This window comes from Lepisosteus oculatus, chromosome 14 (assembly GCF_040954835.1).
Source record: "Lepisosteus oculatus isolate fLepOcu1 chromosome 14, fLepOcu1.hap2, whole genome shotgun sequence".
NCBI classification, from domain to species: domain Eukaryota; kingdom Metazoa; phylum Chordata; class Actinopteri; order Semionotiformes; family Lepisosteidae; genus Lepisosteus; species Lepisosteus oculatus.
Window position 1 is genome coordinate 33,739,032 of NC_090709.1, and position 23,872 is coordinate 33,762,903.

The window sequence follows — 23,872 nt, forward strand, 5'->3', positions numbered from 1 at the left end:
TGTACATCCCTCTTAAATCCCAGAAACACAGAAACTCCAGGGTGTTTCTGTGAGTCAGTACTGGGTTTCTCTGTTCGAGGTTACAAGCAGAAACAATAAAAGCGCTGAAAGCAGGAAGTTATTTCTGCTCGTAGGCATAAACGTGTAAAAATACATTTTCTGATTCCTAAAACCTCATAAAATCCATGTAAGTCTCCCTTTTGTTCCCAATGCATATAACTGAATATAAACCAGTCAAGTTCAGGTACTTTTCTGATGTACAGTATATGAATACACTAGTTCTGGCGCAGCTGTTACAACAAAGATACTTACGAACTTTTTTTTCATACGAGCTCTTGCCGTTTTTAAATTGAATATTTTTTTCATTTCGGTAAATCACACCAAACACCAGCAACACTCATCGTAAGCATCTGACCAATCACATTCCTGAATGTTAAACCCATTAAGTATTTATTTTTAACTTGTTTTAATTATTTTTTAAAAAAAATTACACTCCTGTTTTAAGTATTCTTGCCATTTTTAGCATATTGTAAGTGGATTTTTTGCAAACATTTTATTTTTTAAATCATATGAAACACAATCAACCCATTGTAACTTCACATTGATAATTCCTGAGCTTTATAACTGTGTATTATTTCTTTTTACCTTGTTTTAATATTTCTTTTATTATTTTTGCATTTTACAGAGCTTTTTAATATATTGTGAGCATTTTAGTGTCATTTTAAAATAGGACTATCAATGCTCCTGACTTTTAAACCTGTATTTATTCTGACATTATTCTCTCCACCTGCAGATGAGGGAGGTATTTGATTTTAAATTTGTTGATTTGGGGGGAAAATATACATTCATTTCCTTGTATGTATCACCAGTGGGAAGCTTGGCATTTTTGGATGAATTGCAATCTTTACTGCAAGGCCTTCAGACTGTTATAGAAATGACTGTAGATTTAAATGACACATTTGATAAATCAGACAGGAACAGCATAACATATAAAATGGCAGAACCCTCTAAAGTACTGAAAAATTTCGGGCACATTCATAATAAATACAATTTCTTTAATTTAAAGCATAAAATTTGCTTTAAAAAGAAAACCACAATTTGTACGATATCATATTTCAATATCGACGTTCAGATTAAAAATTTGAGGATTTGAATATCAATGGAGAGTACATTGATTTTGGGACAATGTTTGCATCTGAATAATCCTTCCTCCTGGAAAGAAGGAAAAAAAAAGTTTTGAGTCTCAGTCTTCAGGATCCCCCCCAAAAAACGTGCAAATTTTTTTCCGATGTATTTTGGATAAAGATATAACTCTCATAGAAGATACATTTTATCAGTTGAATGCAGTCGATACTTTCGACTTTTTATATGATGATAGGACCTACATTTAGGGCTCAGTACTGATAACACTGCTGCTATTGATGGAGTAGAAATAACTGATGTACTGGCAGTTTTTTTTTCTGAGGCAAGAAGTCCTAGAACACCTCCTATAAAAATGTTAAGATTCAGAGCAAGAAATATTTTTCCACCTCACCTAATGCTATTGCATTAACGAGGCTGAAGTTGGCTTCTTATTCGCCAGCTGGTGCTTTGCGTTTTTCGTTCCATCTTAAATGCTGCTGCTGTGATGTTATGTCGTCTTTCGCCTGTAGATGGCTCTCTACAGTCATTTTTAAAAATACTTATCCCGATGTATTACTGTACATTTCCTCGGTAAAGGGGAATATGTAAGTAGAGACTGTCCAAATTGCATTTTTGTATGAAACACATTTCAGAAACACAACTCACAATAAAACAAACTGGCATGTTATACCACGAGTAAATAAGACAAAGGCAAAACGTAAATTCACTTTCTGCATATTTTCCACGACCTTGCCTTCTGATCATAAAAAGTCTCAAACTCTTGCATTTTACAAGAAATTTTAATATAGCAGTTTTAAATGGAACATTTAGAACATGGTATATGAGACTATATGATTAACTGAGGATGAGCAGAGGGTGATCGAACCTACCTCCTGGTTATAAAAATGTCTAAAAATTCTGACACAGATGTGTGAGAGACAATGGAAAAGACTATCAAAATCCTGAACTTCAGGACATTGTACTGTACCGTTTTTTAAATACGACCCTCTGAGCATGGCATGTGAGAAAATGGCATGTGAGAATGCATTGGGAAAAGGTGAATGCAATTTCTGCTGAATTGCTATGCCCCACCCTCCTGATTACAAACTCGTCTCACAATTCTGACACTGAGGTGTGAGACACAATGTAACAGACACTATTAAATTGTGAAGTACAAGAGATTATACTGTTACGTTTTTTTTATATTGACCCTCTGGCATGTGAGGACTTGTAGTCAACAAAATAGCACACATTCTGCCAATTTGCTTTGTCCCTCCTTCCTCGTTACCAAAACATCTTAGTATACCGACACTAAGGTAAATGTCTCTAAATCCAGAATTAAGTTGTCAAAGTATATCGGAGTCAACCGATACTGATCAGGTTCTGCTGATGCTGAGCCCGCAGCCTTCACCATAAGGTCCAATTCCCCAAGCCTGCTGACCTTATATGTCCATCCCTTCTCGTCAAAATTCGTATTTTCACAGGGTACCTTTCAGAAATTGCAGTATAGAATGAAAAAAACTCCAATAGATATCGGCCACTGTTGGTGATTTTCCTTTAAGATAGATAGATAATACTTTATTAATCCCGTAGGGAAATTGACAAATGATTCTCCAGAAATTTTACCGAGTGTATCACTTTCACTGAGACTGAGAAGTGTTAAGCTGTACGTGAGTCTTTGTGGTTTGGTTGTTAACCAAAAGGGTGGTGGTTTGAGACCTCCCAGGGACGCTATGAGCCTTTTAATGAACACACCCTCTTCACTTCATTTCTCCATGGCCGGTCTTGTACCGCAATCAAATACAGAGCCCGTAGGGGGCAGTAGGCCCGCATATATAGCTCACTGTGTATATAATGAAGAAGCGGAGGTTAGTTTCTCATCTGCATGTTGCAGAGCCTTACACAACTCGTACCAACAGTTGGGGTTTGATCCCTGCACGGGCTATTAGTTGAAAGACCATTGTAAATGACGTGTAACAGATTTATCCAGCTGGCTTTTATGTTTCATACTAAATTGCTATCTTGAAACCAAAATAATTAGAAATATGGAACACAACTGTTGTTCCCCATGAAGGAAAGCTGTTTTACACTGACGTCACTCCTTTTTATTTAATCCAGATTTTAAAAACAACTCCGTCCTATCAAAGGAAAATGTTACACAAAAGTTGGAAAGCACACTCTGAATCCATCTGTGTATTTGATTTACGCAAACCGTTCAAGGCTGCCTATGTTAATCGTAAGTGTATAGATGAAACATTTAATATATTGATCAGTTTAAATCAAAATGCTTTACTACTACAAGAGAGAAGTATAGTATGGAGGATGCGACAAATGTGTGATTTCTTGGAAGAAAACTACTTTTCTTTGCGTTCGAAATTAAGTGAAACAGTTGACACACAAACCCTTTGTCTTTTTTAAAGAGATTATATCTTTAAACAGACAAATGTATAAAATGTGTTTTTTTTTACCTAGAGATTTTGGACAGGGGCGATGTATTACTAGTAGAGGCTGCTGACTAATTAACACTACTGTCTGGAGATCAGCTCCATTTGCAATAAAAAAAATGTGCGTAACAAAGCTGGAGAGCAGCTGAACTTGTGCTCAGTAGTCAGTATGGTGCTGAGGGTTCAATACTGGCGTTGTTGTAGTAGCACGAGCTGCACAGGCTCTGAATCAGACCATTTCAATTAGTCTGATCAGTGCAGGACAAGTCAATGTAGAATTATTGCTTTGTCTGTCTCTTGTTTGTATATAAATGAATGTCTCTGACAACTTAATGTTAGTTTTTAATTTAGTTTTAGTTTTACGATGTAAGTCATGCGTTGATATATGACATGTCTCATTCCTGATTCAGCTCATGCTCCATAGGAGAGAAGAGATTCCTCCTGTTTCTTGTACTTATCCCTATCAGAACAGAAGCCCATGTCACCCAGCTCTGATTCAAGATCGAGTTGCATCTTCAACATTTTCTTTTTGTTTCTGATCATAATTTTCTTTAGTTATGATCAATATTGAACTTTTTCTAAATAAAACAAAACTAATCAAACATGCAGGCAGATTTTTGAAAAGTATTAGGAGTTGACAGGGCCCTCCTTTGGAATAGTCGTCAGAAAATGTGAGAAAAGGAAAGTTACGTAAACTCTCACACACAGCATTAAAGACTGGAATCTGATCATAAAAAAACTAGCTGTCTCCCCGTTGGTAATCAAACCCCGGTTTCCCGCGTGACAGGCAGGGACACAAACAACTTTACTTACTAGGAGCACTTGCTAGCTATTAGTACGCTGGGCAAACGTTCCGAGGTCAAATTCTTCCAGCACGGGGGTACCTTTAAAGCGGAGACGACGGCACCGAAATTTTTTGGCACGCCTTCTCTTTAAAGGCCCTGGCCAAATATGAAGACAGTACGTACAGTTATAATTCAAACGGAATTAAAAACTACACATCCCAGTTACCATGGTGGTGCTTGTGATCATTGCGTTTAACCAACGAAACAGGGCGAAAAATCAGTCACATGACTTTGGGGCAGAGTTTCGAAAGCTTAACCTATCAGCAACAAAGCGAAATTTACACGATAGGCTACCTCAAACTGTCAGTTACACGACTGTGTATGTCGCTTAAGCCACTCCTATTTGGCATTTTAGTTATGGAGGCGAGAAGATGCCCCCCCCCCCTCTCTGGGTGTCTGATTTGCCGCCATCTTTAACCGCTTCGTGTCCGAATGGTAGTAGCTAAGCGTACGAAATAAAGTTCATCCCAGCTACAAAACATATATATTTTTGTGGTAAGAGGGAGCAAAACATCAGTATTTACTGCTATTAATTAGTGTACGATTTATAGTTGAAATCTGAGCCTAAATATAAAGTTAAAATCTCGACAAAGCAATGTAGGAAATACAGAGAAAAGAAATCCTTTCTGACATCTAAAATCAGTTTCGATCAAGGTCTCTAAAACGAACAAGAAAAAGAGGATTTTCGGAGGGCAATTACGCTGTATTTATATAGGATAAGTGATTTATGAGCAATCTAATTTCTTGTTCGTTTAAAACAGTGAAATGTCAGCTGCAAAAGATCACACCAGAAACAGCACTCTCTCTGCCTGTCATAGACGTTCAGGAAAGGCTGAATGAAGTCATGTCAGGTACAATAATTCGGTGATCAATAATAACAGTTATAGGACAAGAAACAAAAGATAGTAAAAACTTAAGATTTTTAAGGCTAAAACTCAAATTCATTCTACAAATTAAGGCAAATGAAAATTCAGAACGTGAAAGTGCTAGAGGTGTAAAACAATACAAAAATGCACATGAGCAAAAAATTTTAGAAATGGAGCAAACAGAAAAAAAGCCATGCCTATAGTGCAGAAGAGGGATGCAGGAACACTTGCTTAGATATACAAAAAAATCACAAAAAGGTGTGTTACAAAAGAACATGCAAACATGCTCATCATGTACATGAACATGTACATCAATTTCCCTTCGCAATCAATAAAGTCTTATCTATAAACATGAAACAGAGTGAGGAATCACATGCATAAAAAACAGCAATTCTGTCAATGAGCCCTAAATGAATTAATAGCAACCATGGTTTCATGGAGGGCTTCTCAGATAGTTGGGCATTCAGGTAGATTGCCAGGTGAAATGATTTGTAAACATACTTTGTTAAAGCAAGTCAGTTTTTTCCGCAACACATAAAATACATTTTTCCAAGAAAGTTTAGCCTTTGTCACTAATGAAACCACTAAATAAAGACATAAATATAGAAATCATAAGATTTTTTTTTATTCAATGTTGGTAGCAGGATGAACTGTGCTAAGTGTATATTTTGTCGCAGAGTTGCTGCAAGATGTTAACAGTGAAAAAAGGTATTTAGAAATGAGTTATTTCAAGAAGAAAATTTTCAGAATAATTGCAAATCTAGCAGGATAGAGAAAGCACAGAAAACAGGCAGTTAGATTGATCAGATTAGTATGAAAAGTCATTTAGCAAAGGGAATGAGAAGAGTGACAAACTAGTATACTTTAGATCTTTTTTTTCTGAACCAGGGAAAATCTGATCATGTTTCTCTAATTTCTGAACCAGGGAAAATCTGATCATGTTTCTCTATAACAATAATAAAAAAACTTTATTTTATATATCACCTTTAAAAGTGGCATCTCAAAGCAATACAGTAGATATAAAAACAGATAAAAGGACCACAGATTACAAAGTAAATACATATAAGAAAGACAAGCAGTTAGAGGTGCTACCAAAATTAGAAAATGAAGCAGATACAGACACTAAGTCTTCTGAAAAGAAAGGTTCTGAGGTTAGATTTAAATGCACTCAGGGTACGTGACTGATATCACTGGGAATACAAATTGAGAGCTCTGGGGTGCAGCTAGAGAAGACCCTGTCACCCACAGAATGTAGATGTTCTTGAGGACAGCTAGAAGACCAGAGTCAGACGGACAAAGGTGGGGAGTAGACAGATAATAAGCCATATACTGTAGGTACTGAATGAGGATGAGGATTTTGAAGTTGACTCGAAACCTGATAGATAACCAATGCAAGGACTTGAAAACGGGTGTAATGCATCCCTGATAGGATTCTCGCTGTCATATTCTGAACATATTGAAGATTGCTCAGTGTGGATTTAATTTCCCCAGTGAACAGGATGTGCATTTATTCATTCTAGAAAAAAAAAGCCTTTCTTGATTTCTCTAGTTCTTAGTTTCTCTAGTTCCCTTTAAAATAAACTATTATTCCACAATGCAGAGTATTACATGGCCAGTATTTACACATGATATTTGTGATTTCAAGAAATTAACACAAGCAGCTTTTGGGGATTTAAGTGTTGGCTGAGTTATTGCAGGATAAAAGACTAGAGATGTTGATAAGAAGAAGATAATTTTGGGATAGCTGAGGAATACACAGATAACAAGAACACTTCCTAATGGGGTAAGGCATACTTTTGATGAAGATGATGAAGTTAACAGACTGTATGTTTACATAGATACTGAAATGAGGATTGTATTTTAGATTTTGTGTAGTTGCTAGCGTTGAACTGTGTGTTGGATGCACATGAATTGAAGGAATGGGAATTGAGCTGATGTGGATCCACAGAGCCAGCATATTAAGATGTTTATAATTAAGGCAATTTGTTTAAATAACTAGGTATGGATACTGATGTGCAAGAGAGGTGGAAAGGCTGTTTCCTTAAGCCAGCACTATAAAATATTTTATTCTCAGTGAGATGCTGCCATTTCATAGTGGGTTTCTAACACTGTGTATAGTTCCATCCACACAGTGCCTTTACTTCCATCCATTTCTAATCTCTCTATCCAGTACAGAGGATTTGGAGCCTATCCCAGTAAGCGACGGACACAAGGCAGAATACACCCTGGACATAGCGCCAGTCCATCACAGGACAGACAGACACAAACACACACACACACCAGGGCCAGTTTTCCCATAAACCAATTAACTTACCAGTATGTTTTGGAGTGCGAGAGGGAGTCATATCACACATATGGAGAAAAACCATCTAACCTAGAGAGAACATGCAAACCCCACACACACAGGATGGCAGGAATTGAACCTAGGACCCCAGTGCTCCAAGATAGCAATGCTAACCACTTTGCCACCATTATAAATGGATGGATATCTTAGTTATCTTTCTAGTTCACAGGTTTGCATGCATAATTTAATTTTGAAAGCCACTGAGACATCAGGTACTACTGTTGTATTTACGAAAAAGAAACAAAAAAAAGCATACTAACAACTGCGCCATCCTACTCTTTAGTTAATACAATTTATTATTTATAAACAGTTAACATTGTTAGTAAAATATTTTGAATTATATTTAACCCTATTTTTTCTTTAGTTTTGTATTTAACTTATTATATGATAGTCAGATTTAATGTATATTTGAACAATGAAAATATATTTTTACAAGATGCGGGGGGAAACTGCAACAACTTATTACAGTGCTAAATTTAATATTATTGCTAATAGTTTATGCTAACACCTAACTTTCTTAATTAGATTTATTTAAAACAGTGAACTAAGTGTAACATACCATTCAGAAATACAATCGAGAATAGTTTTGTGGTGTTTGTATGGATGAAACGTTTCTAAAATGTATAACGTAACAAAATTAAAGACGATTAAAATCTGTAATCTTTCCACTTGTAATGTCATTAGACAGAACAAGAAGTTTCTGCTTTGTCTAAGGATGGTATCAAAAAGTAGTCTAAGTGGTGAGAAAGCTGTGCTTAATGATAATTAAGTGACTTAAAAGTAAAAAGAGATGGTTCATATTGCTTGATTAATTTTAAAAACTTAGTTATAAATGCAGACGCGATCGCTGCCATAAGCGCTCCAGGCAGTAGAACGTTCGTTCTGTACTGCTGAGCTCCGCGCCTCCTCCCTCTCTCGGTGCCGCGCCCCTCTCTGACGGAGCGCAGTGGGCGGTACGCTATTTTCAGAGCCTCTGATTGGGAAAAAAAGACCTGCTGATCAGTTTCACACACCAGGAAGAGAAAAGAAAGGGATTTTTTCTCTTCGAAACGTGTGTTGTCTTTATGAAATTCGTGTATTTTAAACGTTTAATTAAGAAGTAAAAACCTTACAGCGTACACAAAGATTCTGAGCTGATCACGAGGAAGAAAAATCACCCATTTTCCGCGCATAAAAAGTGGTTTTTAACTCTCGAAACCTGTTTTTATATGTTTTAAAGTCGTGCAATGTCTAAGTTAAGCAGGAACACATCATTATATCTCATTTTTTATTTATTTTTAAAAAAAATTAAAAATCGTTTGCCCAGCCTACTATTAGGAGGCATTTACTCTTAAATATGTTACTGTTTTGGATTTCGACTTTAATTTTCCCGATACCAGTTTTTTACAAAAGTAAAGGCACACGGCACGTGTGGCACATCACGTCCGAGTTTAGTGACAACTACTTCAGAGATTGTAAGATGGGTAGTTTCAGATCACTTTTTTTTAAAGGTTCAAGCAAACCCGAATACCTTTGCAAGAGACATTTCAGAATCCCAGTCAAATCCAGTACGATTGCTGGATCCCTCGAATTCGACTGAACTATAGCACAGATCTGCAGTCCACCATTAGAATACTGTGGGTGTGTTGTATAAGCCATTCCGCCCAAAATAGTTCTAAAACAGGAGATGCATCCTCGTTTAGGAAGGTGGTATAAAGTGAAATGGTCTGGGAAGAGTCCTACGTTTGAACAGTTCAAAATAGACGTAAAGGGGTATTTACGGACTCTTTCGAAATGTAAGAACAAGCTGTGCGGACCTTATCTTTATTTACCTTGTGTAATCGTTTTTCATAAAGTGTAATTGTATTATAGCATGTGCCCCTGACGATTTTCTTGATACCTTATATCTGCTCTTATTTGTATTGTATGTAGTTTTGTTGTTCAAATAAAACGTAAAAGACACAACTTTCCGGATGCGGCTGCTGTAAAAATAAAATGACATCAAGGGTGCTGTACGCAGAGGTCTGGAACCTGCTCCACAGAAGATCTTTATCCAGAGGTGTTAAAGAAGTCGAGATCTCGCCATGAGAGGGGAAGCATCTCAGAAAAAGCAGGTGCAGTCGGTTCCACGGTCATAACGCCACTAAGTCGGGCGACAAGAGCAAAACCCACCCGGCTTCCTCCGGGCAAGTAATAAGACAAAGAGACAGTGCACAGCGGGTAGCATGGCCGAGCGGTCTAAGGCACTGGATTAAGGCTCCAGTCTCTTTGGGGGCGTGGGTTCGAATCCCACCACTGCCAGGTGCTTCTGTCGAGACCCCCTTTCAGCTGGCTTCAGACGAAAGGGAGGGAACTACTTTTTGGCAGTCTCTCAATAAATTAAGCAAAGTGTTTAAAGATACTTTCTCAGCTTGACATCAAGGCACAAAACAAAAACCTTCTTGCGTCCTCTCAACCCAAAAGCGCTTTGCCACTTTTTGCGTTATGCACGGAACGACGTCTGCCCAGATCACTTTTGTGTCAATGCAAATCGTAGTGTGCCCTCCGTTTTAATGTTGGCTGTGCTGGCGTGCTGCTTCTGTCTGTGAAACTTGAATGTTCTGCTTCTTCACACCGAATCGTCGGCGGGGGTTGAGCTTGTTAAATCTTTGCGCATAGCGCTCCTTTGGAACTACTTTGTCCAAGTTCAAAAGCGATCGTGGTATTTACTTCATGCGTTCAAAAAGCATGCCTCGCACGACAGATTTAAATGGGGAATGGAGCCTGCTTCTTGCTGTTTTCCCTGTGGTTGCAGTTACAAAGTTGATCGTGCTTTCACATTCTGTTAACAGTATTCACTGGCTGAGCTTTATCAGTTGGTTCGTAAAGGAATCTCTGCTTCGGTTCCAGAAAAGTCATCTGTAGTGTGTTTTTTTCCGTGCCCATGGCAGTCTTTTAAAGCTGGTAGTAATGGCGGCGAAGGTAATTTTTTATCCTCTTTAAAAGAATAAGGAAGGGCTGGGGCAAGCTCCATTTACCACTTTTTCAGCTAACCCCTGAACTCGTGAGCTGATTACACTGCAGAGCCACAGGCGCCTCACTTTTCTCCATTCTCTGGGTTAGGGTGAAAAAAAACTTTGCTGGTATTAGCTGGCCTGCTGGGAGTACCTCTTCTTCAATAATAAGCAAGATTTGTGTTTCATCTTTCGCAAGCTGTATAGATTTCTTTCAAAACAAGTTGTTCCAGAAAGGAAACGAACACTTGCATTCACCTGAATTAAAAGGCATGGGATTTGCCCATAAGGATAAATTCTGTACAGTAAGACAGGAAGAAAGGCACCGCTGGGAATCAGACCCAGGATCTCCTATTTACTAGACAGGCGCTTTAGCCAACTAAGCCACTGTGCCGGCAAAGTGCTGTCCTTTGACAGCCACTTGGACACGTCTCAACTGCTCTGAGACATCTGCGTTTGGTGTGCACCGAGCCTGCTCGCCTTGCAAGTTGCCTCATTTACATGCGATAGCTCCACCACTAAGAGAAAGGATGAGAAATGGCTTTTATCTGGCACTTTTCATGTCAGAGGATCTCAATCTGCTTTCCGTGTACAAGAGGATGTCCAACTCATGTAGCTAAAGACGTAGACGACAGTGCTCCACTGAAATCTTGATCTCACAACCCTCGGCACACCGCTGTGTTCTGCTTTAGACAAAGGGGGGAAAAGACTTCTTTCATCACACGTTTTGCACTGTTTACAGTGTTTGCAGTGCTCTTTCTTAAATGAAAACCAGGAATCGGCACCATATGAGGTGAGACTAGATAATATTGGAACAAGTAGCCTCGCCATTCCATGCGTGACGTGAGCAAAGTGTAATTCCTGTCTTTATAGTGTGCTTGTTAGAGACATAGCTGGCACCCAGAGCGCTTTAAATCCGGGAGTCAGCAGCCCAAGACAAGAGACCTTCCTTTGTCTATGTTTTTTGCGTGAAGGGGGAAACCATGCATGTGCTGCAAACGATCTTAGTATCGAAGTGCCGTCCCACATAACCGATCCGAACAATCTGCTTTACAGAGGAGCACTGCCGGAGCTTATCGTTGGCAAACTGAAGCCCAGGCTGACCTCTTCTGTGACTCTTGAACACTGAGTCTCAAGGTTATGAATTCAAGCTCCACGCTGGCGGGAAATTCCATAGGTAATGATCACATTTTCTTGCATGCTAATCAAAAGAAATATTAAGAAACTTTTCCCGATACCAGTTTTTTACAAAAGTAAAGGCACACGGCACATGTGTGCCACATCACGTCCGAATTTAGTGACAACTACCTCAGAGATTGTCAGCTGGGTAGTTTCAGGTCAGATCACTTTTTTTATCAAAGGTTCAAGCAAACCCGAATACTGTTGCAAGAGACATTTCAGAATCCCAGTCAAATCCAGTACGATTGCTGGATCCTTTGAATTCGACTGAACTATAGCACAGATCTGCAGTCCACCATTAGAATACTGTGGGTGTGCTGTATAAGCCATACCGCCCAAAATAGTTCTAAAACAGGAGAAGCATCCTCGTTTAGGAATGTGGTATAAAGTGAAATGGTCTGGGAAGAGTCCTACGTTTGAACAGTTCAAAATAGACGTAAAGGGGTATTTACGGACTCTTTCGAAATGTAAGAACAAGCTGTGCGGACCTTATCTTTATTTACCTTGTGTAATCGTTTTTCATAAAGTGTAATTGTATTATAACATGTGCCCCTGACAATTTTCTTGATATGTTATATGTGCTCTTGTTTGTATTGTATATAGTTTTGTTGTTCAAATAAAACGTAAAAGACACAACTTTCCGGATGCGGCTGCTGTAAAAATAAAATGACATCAAGGGTGCTGTACGCAGAGGTCTGAAACCTGCTCCACAGAAGACCTTTATCCAGAGGTGTTAAAGAAGTCGAGAACTCGCCATGAGAGGGGAAGCATCTCAGAAAAAGCAGGTGCAGTCGGTTCCACGGACATAACGCCACTAAGCCGGGTGACAAGCAAAACCCACCCGGCTTCCTTCGGGCAAGTAATGAGACAAAGAGACAGCACACAGCGGGTAGCGTGGCCGAGCGGTCTAAGGCGCTGGATTAAGGCTCCAGTCTCTTTGGGGGCGTGGGTTCGAATCCCACCGCTGCCAGGTGCTTCTGTTGAGACCTCCTTTCAGCTGGCTTCAGATGAAAGGGAGGGAACTACTTTTTGGCAGTCTCTCGAGAAACTAAGCAAAGTGTTTAAAGATACTTTCTCAGCTTGACATCAAGGCACAAAACAAAAACCTTCTTGCGTCCTCTCAACCCAAAAGCGCTTTGCCACTTTTTGCGTTATGCACGGAACGACGTCTGCCCAGATCACTTTTGTGTCAATGCAAATCGTAGTGTGCCCTCCGTTTTAATGTTGGCTGTGCTGGCGTGCTGCTTCTGTCTGTGAAACTTGAATGTTCTGCTTCTTCACACCGAATCGTCGGCGGGGGTTGAGCTTGTTAAATCTTTGTGCATAGCGCTCTTTTGGAAGTACTTTGTCCAAGTTCAAAAGCGATCGTGGGATTTACTTCATGCGTGCAAAAAGCATGCCTCGCACGACAGATTTAAATGGGGAATGGAGCCTGCTTCTTGCTGTTTTTCCTGTGGTTGCAGTTACAAAGTTGATCGTGCTTTCACATTCTGTTAACAGTATTCACTGGCTGAGCTTTATCAGTTGGTTCGTAAAGGAATCTCTGCTTCGGTTCCAGAAAAGTCATCTGTAGTCTGTTTTTTTCCGTGCCCATGCCAGTCTTTTAAAGCTGGTACAGATGCAGCCATTCAAAGTGCGCGGTACAGACAACGCGGTACAGATACCGCAGGTATGATGACACGGGGTACCGCGGTGCGTGATTGGTTGACCGACAGGCACTCTTGGTCCGTTGGTCTGTCGTAGAAAGACTTACTGTAAACGTCTTTAGTGTGCCCGTTGTAGATATTGAATTTTACCACTGAAGGGAAATCTTAGTAGCTGAGCATAAAAAGAATAGGAGCATACTGTAACGCGTGTGAAGGCCATAAACGATATTAATTTTGGAACGTAAACATACAGTATATAGCTGGTCTTGGTACTTTAAAGAAAAAAATACACACCGGTATTCCATTTCTCCCTAAACATTGTAAGCTTCGAAGTCTTTAACTAACGTGATACCGGAGTCAACAAGCATACTTTAAGAATTTGATTAAAAGGGAATATAATATGGAATCGCGTATCTAAAGAATTTAATAACGGTATGATTATATCCGTGCACTGCGGCAGGGCTGTGTAGGGCTGTTTCGCCTGCCTGATCACGTGAGCTGTCTTGTAGCCTACTGGTCTAGGTGTGTGACTACCAACTGGCAGGTTGGGTGTTTGAATCCAGCTGGTGCTGGACTTTTCATTTTTATTTATTTATTTTTTAATCGCGTAACATAAACATATTACCGTATGCAAACTGTACTGTATACAGTATGTATATGTATATTTAATGTCTTAACTGTGCCCGTTTAATTGAATTAAAAAAAATATTTAACACGAACATTAAGCTGTTTACATCTTCCGCCTGAGAACAGTCACCCGTTGCTACCCAACGCAGAATGGTGATTGGCTGACACTATCTGACACCCCTCTGATTGGAGAAAAAAGACGTGCTGGTCTGCTATACACACTGTGCCAGGAAGACTTTTGAAATTTACTGGGGGTGGACCACGTCTGTAAATTTCGATGGGTCCAGAGGCAAAAGTGCCTTGTCTTGCAATCTCTGGGAAACCATTAGTACGATGGTGAATCGGAGATTCTCAACCCTTGCTGCGTACGACTGGAAAAGAATTCGTGATCGGATCAACGAAATGCTTCGTAGGAGGAGGCGGTCTTTTCCTCTTGTCTAACAGTCTGTCCAAAAACAAAACATTCCTGTTAGACAAGAGGAATTGAAAAAAAAACAATTTTGTCAATGAAAACCGGTGTGTGTGTCTCTCCCTGCTGGATGTCCCTCTCACAAACTGCTGAATGAATAAAATAATTTTATTGAAAACGAGTTTGCGATTGTCTGGTCTTTAAATTCTTGAGATACGCGATTCCATATTATATTCCCTTTTAATCAAATTCTAAAAGTATGCTTGTTGACTCCGGTATCACGTTAGTTAAAGACTTCGAAGCTTACAATGTTTAGGGAGAAATGGAATACCGGTGTGTATTTTTTTCTTTAAAGTACCGAGACCAGCCATATAACGTATGTTAATGTTAAGATTTCCATTCAGTGGTAAAATTAGATATGAATATTCAATACTTAAACGGGCACAGTTAAGACATTAAATATACATATACATATTGTATACAGTACAGTTTGCATACGGTAATATGTTTATGTTACGCGATTAAAAAATAAATATATAAAACTGGAAGGTCCAGCACCACCATTATGTTTATATGGTTGTTTTTGTTGGTTGGTTGTTATTATGGTTATTAATAATACGATCTATAGTTGAAATCTGAGCCTAAATAAAAAGAAAAAGCAAGTGATTAGGTTTATGAGCAATCTAATTACTTATTCGTTTAAAACGCTATATAAAATAAAGTTTATTATTAATTTGCTGGACAGAGCGGTGAACATTATTATGCATAAGACAAAGATAACGATCCTGATCAGTTTAGAAATCTGTGTACGCTGTAAGGTTTTTACTTCTAAAACTTTTAAAATACACGTTTTGAATAGAAAGAAATCCTCTTCCTGGCACAGTGTGTTTTGCAGACCAGCACGTCTTTTTTCTCCAATCAGAGGGGTGTCAGATAGTGTCAGCCAATCACCATTCTGCGTTGGGTAGCAACGGGTGACTGTTCTCAGGCGGAAGATGTAAACAGCTTAATGTTCGTGTTAAATATTTTTTTTTAATTCAATTAAATGGGCACAGTTAAGACATTAAATATACATATACATACTGTATACAGTACAGTTTGCATACGGTAATATGTTTATGTTACACGATTAAAAAATAAATAAATAAAAATGAAAAGTCCAGCACCAGCTGGAATCAAACACACAAGCTGCTAGTTGGTAGTCACACACCTAGACCAGTAGGCTACAAGACAGCTCACGTGATCAGGCAGGTGAAACAGTCCTACATAGCCCTGCCGCAGTACACGGATATAATCATACCGTTATTAAATTCTTTAGATACGCGATTCCATATTATATTCCCTTTTAATCAAATTCTAAAAGTATGCTTGTTGACTCCGGTATCACGTTAGTTAAAGACTTCGAAGCTTACAATGTTTAGGGAGAAATGGAATACCAGTGTGTATTTTTCCTTGTGATATTTTAAGCTCTAGTTGAATGATAGGTGTCGCATTTTAAATCATTTTTGTAGCTAGAAATTATGAAACGCCCTGTTAAAAGCAAGGAAGTTTTTATGCCCGTTGAAGTAAAACAAAATGCCTGACAAAGTATGGCTTGGACAGATTCCAAGTGCTTGTACAAATGTGCTAAAGAAATTATACTTTGAGTATACAGCTTGTCCAAAGTCATCCATTATTAATTATTAAGTAATATCTTCAGTAAAGGCTTTGATGCATAAATATTTCTGATAAAGGTAGGTTGTGTACTTTTGTCCAACTGAGCAATCTTGCTTTCATAAAATATACCAACATTTTAATGACTGATGATTAACATGCTATAATACACAGTTCAAAATTAAAGGCTCAAATGCTGTACATGAGAGGTCAAGCTCCCCCTGGCGGTTTTACAAGGCGACGCCGGATAGTTAGTCACGTGACACACGTGAAATGCGTGATACCGCGTGATGCCGTGACACGCCCACCGGGGTATGCCGTGAAATACCTCACCCATTTTGAATGGCTGCATCTGTAGTAATGGCGGCGAAGTTCATTTTTTATCCTCTTTAAAAGAATAAGGACGGGCTGGGGCGAGCTCCATTTACCACTCTTTCAGCTAACCACCGAACTCGCGAACTGATTACACTGCAGAGCCACAGGCGCCTCGCTTTTCTCCATTCTCTGGGTAAGGGTGAAAAAAAACTTTGCTGGTATTAGCTGGCCTGCTGGGAGTACCTCTTCTTCACTGATAAGCACGATTTGTGTTTCATCTTTCGCAAGCTGTATAGATTTCTTTCAAAACAAGTTGTTCCAGAAAGGAAACGAACACTTGCATTCACCTGAATTAAAAGGCATGGGATTTGCCCGTAAGGATAAATTCTGTACAGTAAGACAGGAAGAAAGGCACCGCTGGGAATCGGACCCAGGATCTCTTGTTTACTAGATAGGCACTTTAGCCAACTATTCACAGTGCCAGCAAAGTGCTGTCCTTTGACAGCCACTTGGACACTTCTCAACTGTGGGAAGTTCCATAGTTAATGATCAAATTCACTTGCATCCTAATCAAAAGAAATATTAAGAAACTTTTTCTGATACCAGTTTCATAGTGACTTTGTAGGTGACATGTTCTTTATGAGAATAATGTTTTGTATGCGATCAATAACAGCACCAGAAAAAAATACCGGAAAGAAATGATCTGTCACTAAGGAAATTCATTAAATGAAGCCAAGACATAATCAGAAAATCTATATCAAGGAAATGTTAATCACTTTACATGTTCTTTAGCGTTTATATATATACATACTGATAGACTGTCACGATTATAGTCCCCCCTCCTTAAGGGTGCTACATCCCTTTCACTTGTCTTTATTCTGTGCACCTGCTCCCTATCCCCAGCCCACCTTAAAAGCCAGGCGCTGACGCTCATCCGGGCTCTGCTCTGATTTCCATATCGTGCGAGTCCGGGACCAGGAAGCGCCTGGTCCCGTTAAGGTTTTAACCTCTGTTCCCGTTCCTGTTCCCCGTCCGCCGGTTCCGACCCGGCCTTCGTGGTTTTTAATCCTTCTTCTGATGGATCTCCTGGTTTTGGACTTACCCTTGTGTTTTGGATTTTCCCTAAGGAGTACTCTCGGATTGTTCGCCTCAGCCACACCTCCCCCGTGCACCAGCGCACCTTGGACACGCCCCCTTGTCTTCAGCCCCGTTTTCCTGCATGACGTTTCCCTAGTGTCTCCCCACTCCGTCGGACTGTCCTCCGCATAGGGTCCGGAAAGAACTGTTCGTTACATAGACATTCAAGGCATTCTAGTCGCTGTACTCTAAATGAAATCACAGTACAGTACAGGACATGCAGTGAGGAGCTCACGCAACGAATACTCTTGAACGCAACAAAAGTAATGGCACACGGCACATCACGTCCGAGTTTAGTGACAACTACCTCAGAGATTGAAAGCTGGGTAGTTTCAGATCACTTTCGATCTTAGTATCGAAGTGCCGTCTCCCACATAACCGATCCACAGAAGAACTGTATCCAGAGGTGTTAAAGAAGTCGAGATCTCACCATGAGAGGGGAAGCATCTCAGGAAAAGCAGGTGCAGTCGGTTCCATAGTCATAGCGCCACTGTCGGACAAGAGCAAAAGCCACCCGGCTTCCTCTGGGAAAGTAATGAGACAAAGAGACAGGGCATAGTGGGTTGTGTGGCTGAGTGGTCTAAGGTGCTGGATTAAGGCTCCAGTCTCGTTGGAGGTGTGGGTTTGAATCCCACTGCTGCTAGAAGTTTTTGTGTTACAACCACCAAGTGGAGCAAAAAGCTACTTTATCAGCTTAACATCAAAGCAGGGAGAAAAAAGTGTTTCTTCTTCTCAACACAAATTCTTGTTTCCACCTTCAGCAGGGAAGTTTGTCTACCAAGATCACTTTTGAGTCAGTGCAAATCACAATGCGCCCTCAATTTTAATGTCGGTTGTGCTCCTATTATCTGTGAAACGTTAATGTTCTGCATTTTCAAGTCGAGTCATCCTCAGGGGTAGAGCTGATTAAGTCTTTCCGCATAGCGCTCCATCAGAAATAACTTGTCTAAGTTCCAAAGAGATTGTGGGTTTCACTTCAAGCAATCACAAAGCATACCTCACATGTCAGATCTAAATGGGGAATTTGTTGGTTACAAAGCTGAACGTTTTTCCATGTTCTGCTAGAGTATCCACTGGCTTGCCTTTATCAGCTGTCTTGGAAAGATAAGCTGTGCTTCGTCTCAGGAAAAATCATTAGTACTGTCATTTTATTCTGTGCATATGGCCGATATTTAAAGTATATAAAAATCACGAGTTCATAGATTTATCCAAATATCAACGGCACCTTGTAAACCTGTGATAAGAATTCCTTCAATCCAATAGTTTCACTCCAGGGAAAAGGCAGGGAAACATAGAGAATTCTTATTTAAAGACAACATCCGTATTGGATTGCATGTCAGCAGGCATCACTCAGAATTCCTAATATGATTTTGAATTCAGTTTTGCAGTTCTTTAGTGTTTTACTACTTTCAGAGAGTCCTTTATTGACCTTGCTGAAGCAAAGAAGCGACATAATCACAAATGTGACCAGTTTTTCTGCTGTTTCTGGTTAATAATGATTATTATTTTGTATTTTGATTAGTATTTTTCATAGCGTTCTTCCTCAGCTTTTAAGTTATTTGGTGAGCAAGAACCACTGCGAACGAGTCTCAATCAATCAAGAACACATACGGTACTGCTGTCCTGTGTACAACTGCTTCGTCCTAATTGAGCTTTTCAGTGTTGAAGAAGACGTTTCCAATTTCGATTGCTGGTTTCAGAGGATGTGCTACAAGATCACAGATTCATTTGAAAAGATTTGGAGATGTATTGGCTGGGATTCAAACCTGGCTCAATTGCATGAAGGCACCTATACTCAGCAACGAGAGGAAAGGAGAAGGGGCCAGAGGTAGTGTGGCTGAATTGTCTAATATGCTGGATTTTAGGCTCCACTCTCTCAGGGGCGTGGGTTTAAATCCCACTACTGCCTAATGTTTTAAGACCTTACTTCCTGAGATTTGTAATATGGTCAGTAAAAGCACTTTATGTAAGTATCTCTTATGTCAGCGCTACAAGTCACTTACTGCTCCACAGGTCCGGGGTTCAATCCCTGGCATCTTCAGGTGTTTTATATTACTGTACTCACATCGCAATCTTCTGTTGAGTGAGAACTCTTTGCTCGTATTCATAGAGAGCCAGGTATACCTTTTGAATCTCACCCGGGATTTCCTGAGAGATCATTCAGCGAGCGAGTCCTCCCTCTGGACACGGGACTGAGCTGAAAGCTGCACGAATTCCTCACTGCGCGTCCTCTACTGTTACAGGTGGTCCAGAGTTAATGTGCAGCACAGTGACATGAACACTTTGAACTTTTTCTGTATGTGAAGGAAAATGCAAAAGAGCATGTAAAGTATTGATCACATAAAATATCCATGGTACAACTCGAGAAAAAACTGAAGCACAAAACAACGACTTTTGATGATTACAAGAGATTCAAGAAACACAACCGTCCACAGATGGGTTCGGAATCTGAACGCATAAGTCAAAAGAACAAAAGCGAAGTAAACTCTCTTCATTGTCTTATAGTTTATGTAATAAAACAATGTTTTTCTTTCTTTATAATTTCTTACTGTTGATAGACGATTTATTGACTTTTAACAGAATCACAACTACAAACATTTGGGGTTCAACTGTTATTCACATACTCCAACAAAGAGAAATGTTAGTGTCTTCCAGTGTGTGAGACAATTTCTAAAAAAATTAAAAAATAAGTTATAGAAATTAAATTGTTCTACTTTTTAGGCTTGCATAGTCTTATTCATATTTCAGTTAAGCCTTTTCTTCTGTAGTAATTTCATTTGATATTAAAATTAGTCCTGATTTACAAGAATTTTGTAATAAGTTTCAATTTAGGAAAATTGTGCCCAAAAGCTACCAAAACTGGTAATGTTCACATAATGTGTAATGCAAAAGCAGCAGTTGGGGTGGGAAACAAAAGGCATTTCTTGGTATGAATCCTAAAACTTCATAGATGGCGTTCTAGGACTTTTCGCTTCAGATAAAGCTGTTAATACATCATAGATTTCTACTCAATCAATATCTGCAGTGTTATCACTACCGAACGATAATTATAGATCCAGGCAATAATTCATGAGTTGTTTGTTAGAAAATTGTTTATGGTTTTTTTTAAACATATTTTCAATACCAGACAAAAAGTCGAAAGTTTCAATTTCATGCAACTGATGAAATCTCTCTTCGATGGAAGTTATAAGTACAGTACATCCAAAATACTGCGGAATCAATCAGATTTACATGTTTCTTGTGGATCCAGAAGATCATTTTGAGACTCAAAACATGCCTGTCTTTTCTTTTTTCGAGGACGAAGGAGTAGCAGCAGGAGTAGCAGTAATGGCAAGAACGTGTTTAGAGTTCAGCACTTCTCATTTCTAATGCAGAGCCATCGACTCGGAAAGTACCGCACGCGATAAAAGAAATTGCAGAATTGGTCTGTTCATGCTGCCTACACGCTTTGAATTGCTGGCATTTTCTGCAAGCGTTCCTTTCTGAGGGTTCATGAAATTCCTCACATTTGAGCCAACACTAAAATATTTCATTCGGGGTCGCCTAATTCATAGTGCAAACCGAATCTACAGGGGAATGCTGTGGCACATGAAGCCGTTTGTTATTCTGTTGTGAGGTGTGAGGGGCGGAATGCAAATCGAGTTGGTGAATAGAAAATGAAACAGGAGTCACTTCTTGAGCTACGAATTCCAAAAAGTATGAAAACCTGTGCATTTTAACAGTGCAGAATACTCACAAATTGCACTGAGTTGCTTGCTTTCTTCTGCTGCTTTTATATTTCAGTCATTCACTGTCAGCTAGCACTGGAACAATTCAAGAGAGGTAAAAATGGAAGCTGTCAGGGGTGGGATTTGAACCCACACCTCCATTTGGAGACCAGAACACCCAAGCCAGCTGGAAAGACACATGTCCTTGAGTCTGGCGCCTTAGACCACTCGGCCACCCTGACAATCGAAAGCAAGTGGTGTGCTGAATGCACCAGTAGTTGACTAAACTGAGTTTCTTCCCTGAAATGATTTGCTTGCGAAGACCCAAGTTGCCTTGAATGGATCTTGGAAATCAAATATACGGATGGATTGTTATTCGGTTGTGAGTTTTGAGGGGCGTATTATAAATTGAGTTGGTGAAAAGGCGCTTTTTGTTAGTCTGTCGGGAGGCTGCACAAGGTGTTTAGAGGGAGAACTTCTAAAAGGCAGGCTCTCTATGTTTAACATCAAGAAAGATTTTTTTTTCTCAATGGAAATGCTCTTTGGCGCTTTCAGCTTTATGTAGGGAACAACGTCTGCCGAGACCACTTTTGAGCCAGTGCATATGGTAATGTGCCACCAAGTACATTTAATATTGGCTGTGGTAGCGAGCTGCTTTTGTTTGTGAAGCTTTTACTTCTTTAAGCTGAATCATCGGCAGGAGTAGTTCATTAAATCGTTGCTCATTGCGCTCCATCAGAAATACCTTGTCCATGTTCAAAAGAGATCAGGGGATTTACTTCATGCTTTCACATGGCATACCTTACACGAAAGATTTAAATGGGGAATTGATTGTGCTTCTTGATGTTGTTCCTGTGGTTGCCTTGGTTACAATGGTGAACGTTCTTCCACGTTCTGCTAGAGTATCCACTGGGTGGGCCTTATCAATTGGCTCGGATAGGTCATCAGTGCTCCGTCTCCAGAAAAATAATCAGCACTGTCTTTTTTCTGTGCGCATGACCGTATTTTAAAACATATAAAATCACGAGTTCATTGATTTCTCCAAATAACAACAATACATTTTAACCCTTCAATCCAATAGTTTTACTCCAAGTGAAAAGCAGCGCAATATATAGAGAGATGATATTCAAAGATTTCAACGTTCTTGTTGGATTGCCTGTATGCAGATATCGCTCAGAATTGCTAATATGATTTTAATTCAGTTTTTCTCTACTACTTTCAGAGTCTTTTATTGACCTTGCTGAAGCAGAGAAGTGACATAATCACAAATGCGACCAGTTGTGCAGCTGTTTCTGGTTAATAATGATGAATGCGAAATAAAAAACAGCTCCTTGCACTAAGAGCAAGAGCAACCAACGCGCTCGCTTGTTGAGTTGGGTATTTTCCGAGCTACTCTTCCTTAGCTGTGTAGAGGTTTGATGGGTTTACTGAGACAATTATTCATTGTAGCAGTAATCACGAGGTGGTTCGCTGTGGTTTTTAGAAAATCAATCGTCAGAACAACTAACAACGCACACATACATGTTCAATACACGAGATACAGTTATTAATATAAATTGTGCACCAAACATATACCAGTCTGCCTGGATACAAGCGGCAGACCTTACTGTGAGGATTATCAATATACAAGGAATATAATCTCGAAGAGATGCAAACACAAAGAGATACACAACAGAGAATATATGTCAATATATATCGTTCGGTTACCAAATCGCTAATCAGTGTTATTTCCCCTGTTACTCTAAACTCGGAAGTAAATGCAATACTCGTGAATTAAATTGATAACAACTTGTGTTGAGGTACAATTGAATTCTCGAGACGCAATGTAGGACATGGGGTTTACTTATCCACTGTGTATGGATTTGGAATTTCCCGGCACGAACACCAAACCAGCTGACAGGCTCTGTTGCAGCCTTGGTTCCAGTGGTTGTCCAATGGGCGTTGTCCCGGCATCCTCTGGCTACCGGCCAACCAGTAGAGGTGCAGCTCGGAGTTGGACGGGCGGAGGAATCTAACTGCGATGCGCAGGGCAGTCGTTGCTCCGAGGGGATCTACCAGCAGTCCGGCTGGCTAGTAGAAAGTATCTATGCACAGAGTGTGACCGCAAGTCCGCACAAGTCACTCTTTTGCCCGGGAAGAAGCTGGTTCGTTCCCGGACCAGCGCTGCTACTGAATAAGCTATTCAGGTTGTCGACGAGGGTCCAACTGTAGGCTGCCGTTGATCAAGCGGAGCATTCACGTTGGTAGAATTCTGAGTACGTACGGGATCCTCGGCCTCGCGCTTAGAACAAAGTCCAAGTCCCAGTGCAGACAACAGCAGTTATCATGTGATTGTCTCTGAGGATGTGCGAAAATGGCCAAGGAGAGCCCCGATCTGAGGTTGCGCTCCCTTTTTAACCAAGACACAGATGTGTGCTGATTGGTTGAGATTTTGGCGGGCATTGGAGACCCACGTGGTGTTACCACGCCCTGCCAATCCCTGATTGGTTGATCACGGTGAGATATGAGTCACTTACTCTTGACACTTAGGAATGCAGTCCAGATGTCCATTCGGCACTCCCTAGACAGATAGGCACCAATGGATGACCATTGATCATAATAGCCAG

At 39.9% G+C, this 23,872-nt stretch overlaps 3 non-coding genes across 3 annotated transcripts; 2 read left to right on the forward strand and 1 right to left on the reverse strand.

Annotated features, from left to right (window-relative positions):
- Window positions 1–9,819: 9,819 nt before the first annotated feature.
- trnal-aag (transfer RNA leucine (anticodon AAG)) lies at window positions 9,820–9,901 on the forward strand. Its single transcript has one exon. It is a non-coding gene; the product is annotated as a tRNA-Leu (tRNA).
- A 2,759-nt stretch (window positions 9,902–12,660) lies between these two features.
- On the forward strand, window positions 12,661–12,742 carry trnal-aag (transfer RNA leucine (anticodon AAG)). Its single transcript has one exon. It is a non-coding gene; the product is annotated as a tRNA-Leu (tRNA).
- Window positions 12,743–21,395: 8,653 nt separating this feature from the next.
- trnal-caa (transfer RNA leucine (anticodon CAA)) lies at window positions 21,396–21,508 on the reverse strand. The gene is made up of 2 exons: window positions 21,471–21,508; window positions 21,396–21,441 (listed from the first exon to the last, which is right to left on the reverse strand). It is a non-coding gene; the product is annotated as a tRNA-Leu (tRNA).
- Window positions 21,509–23,872: the final 2,364 nt, after the last annotated feature.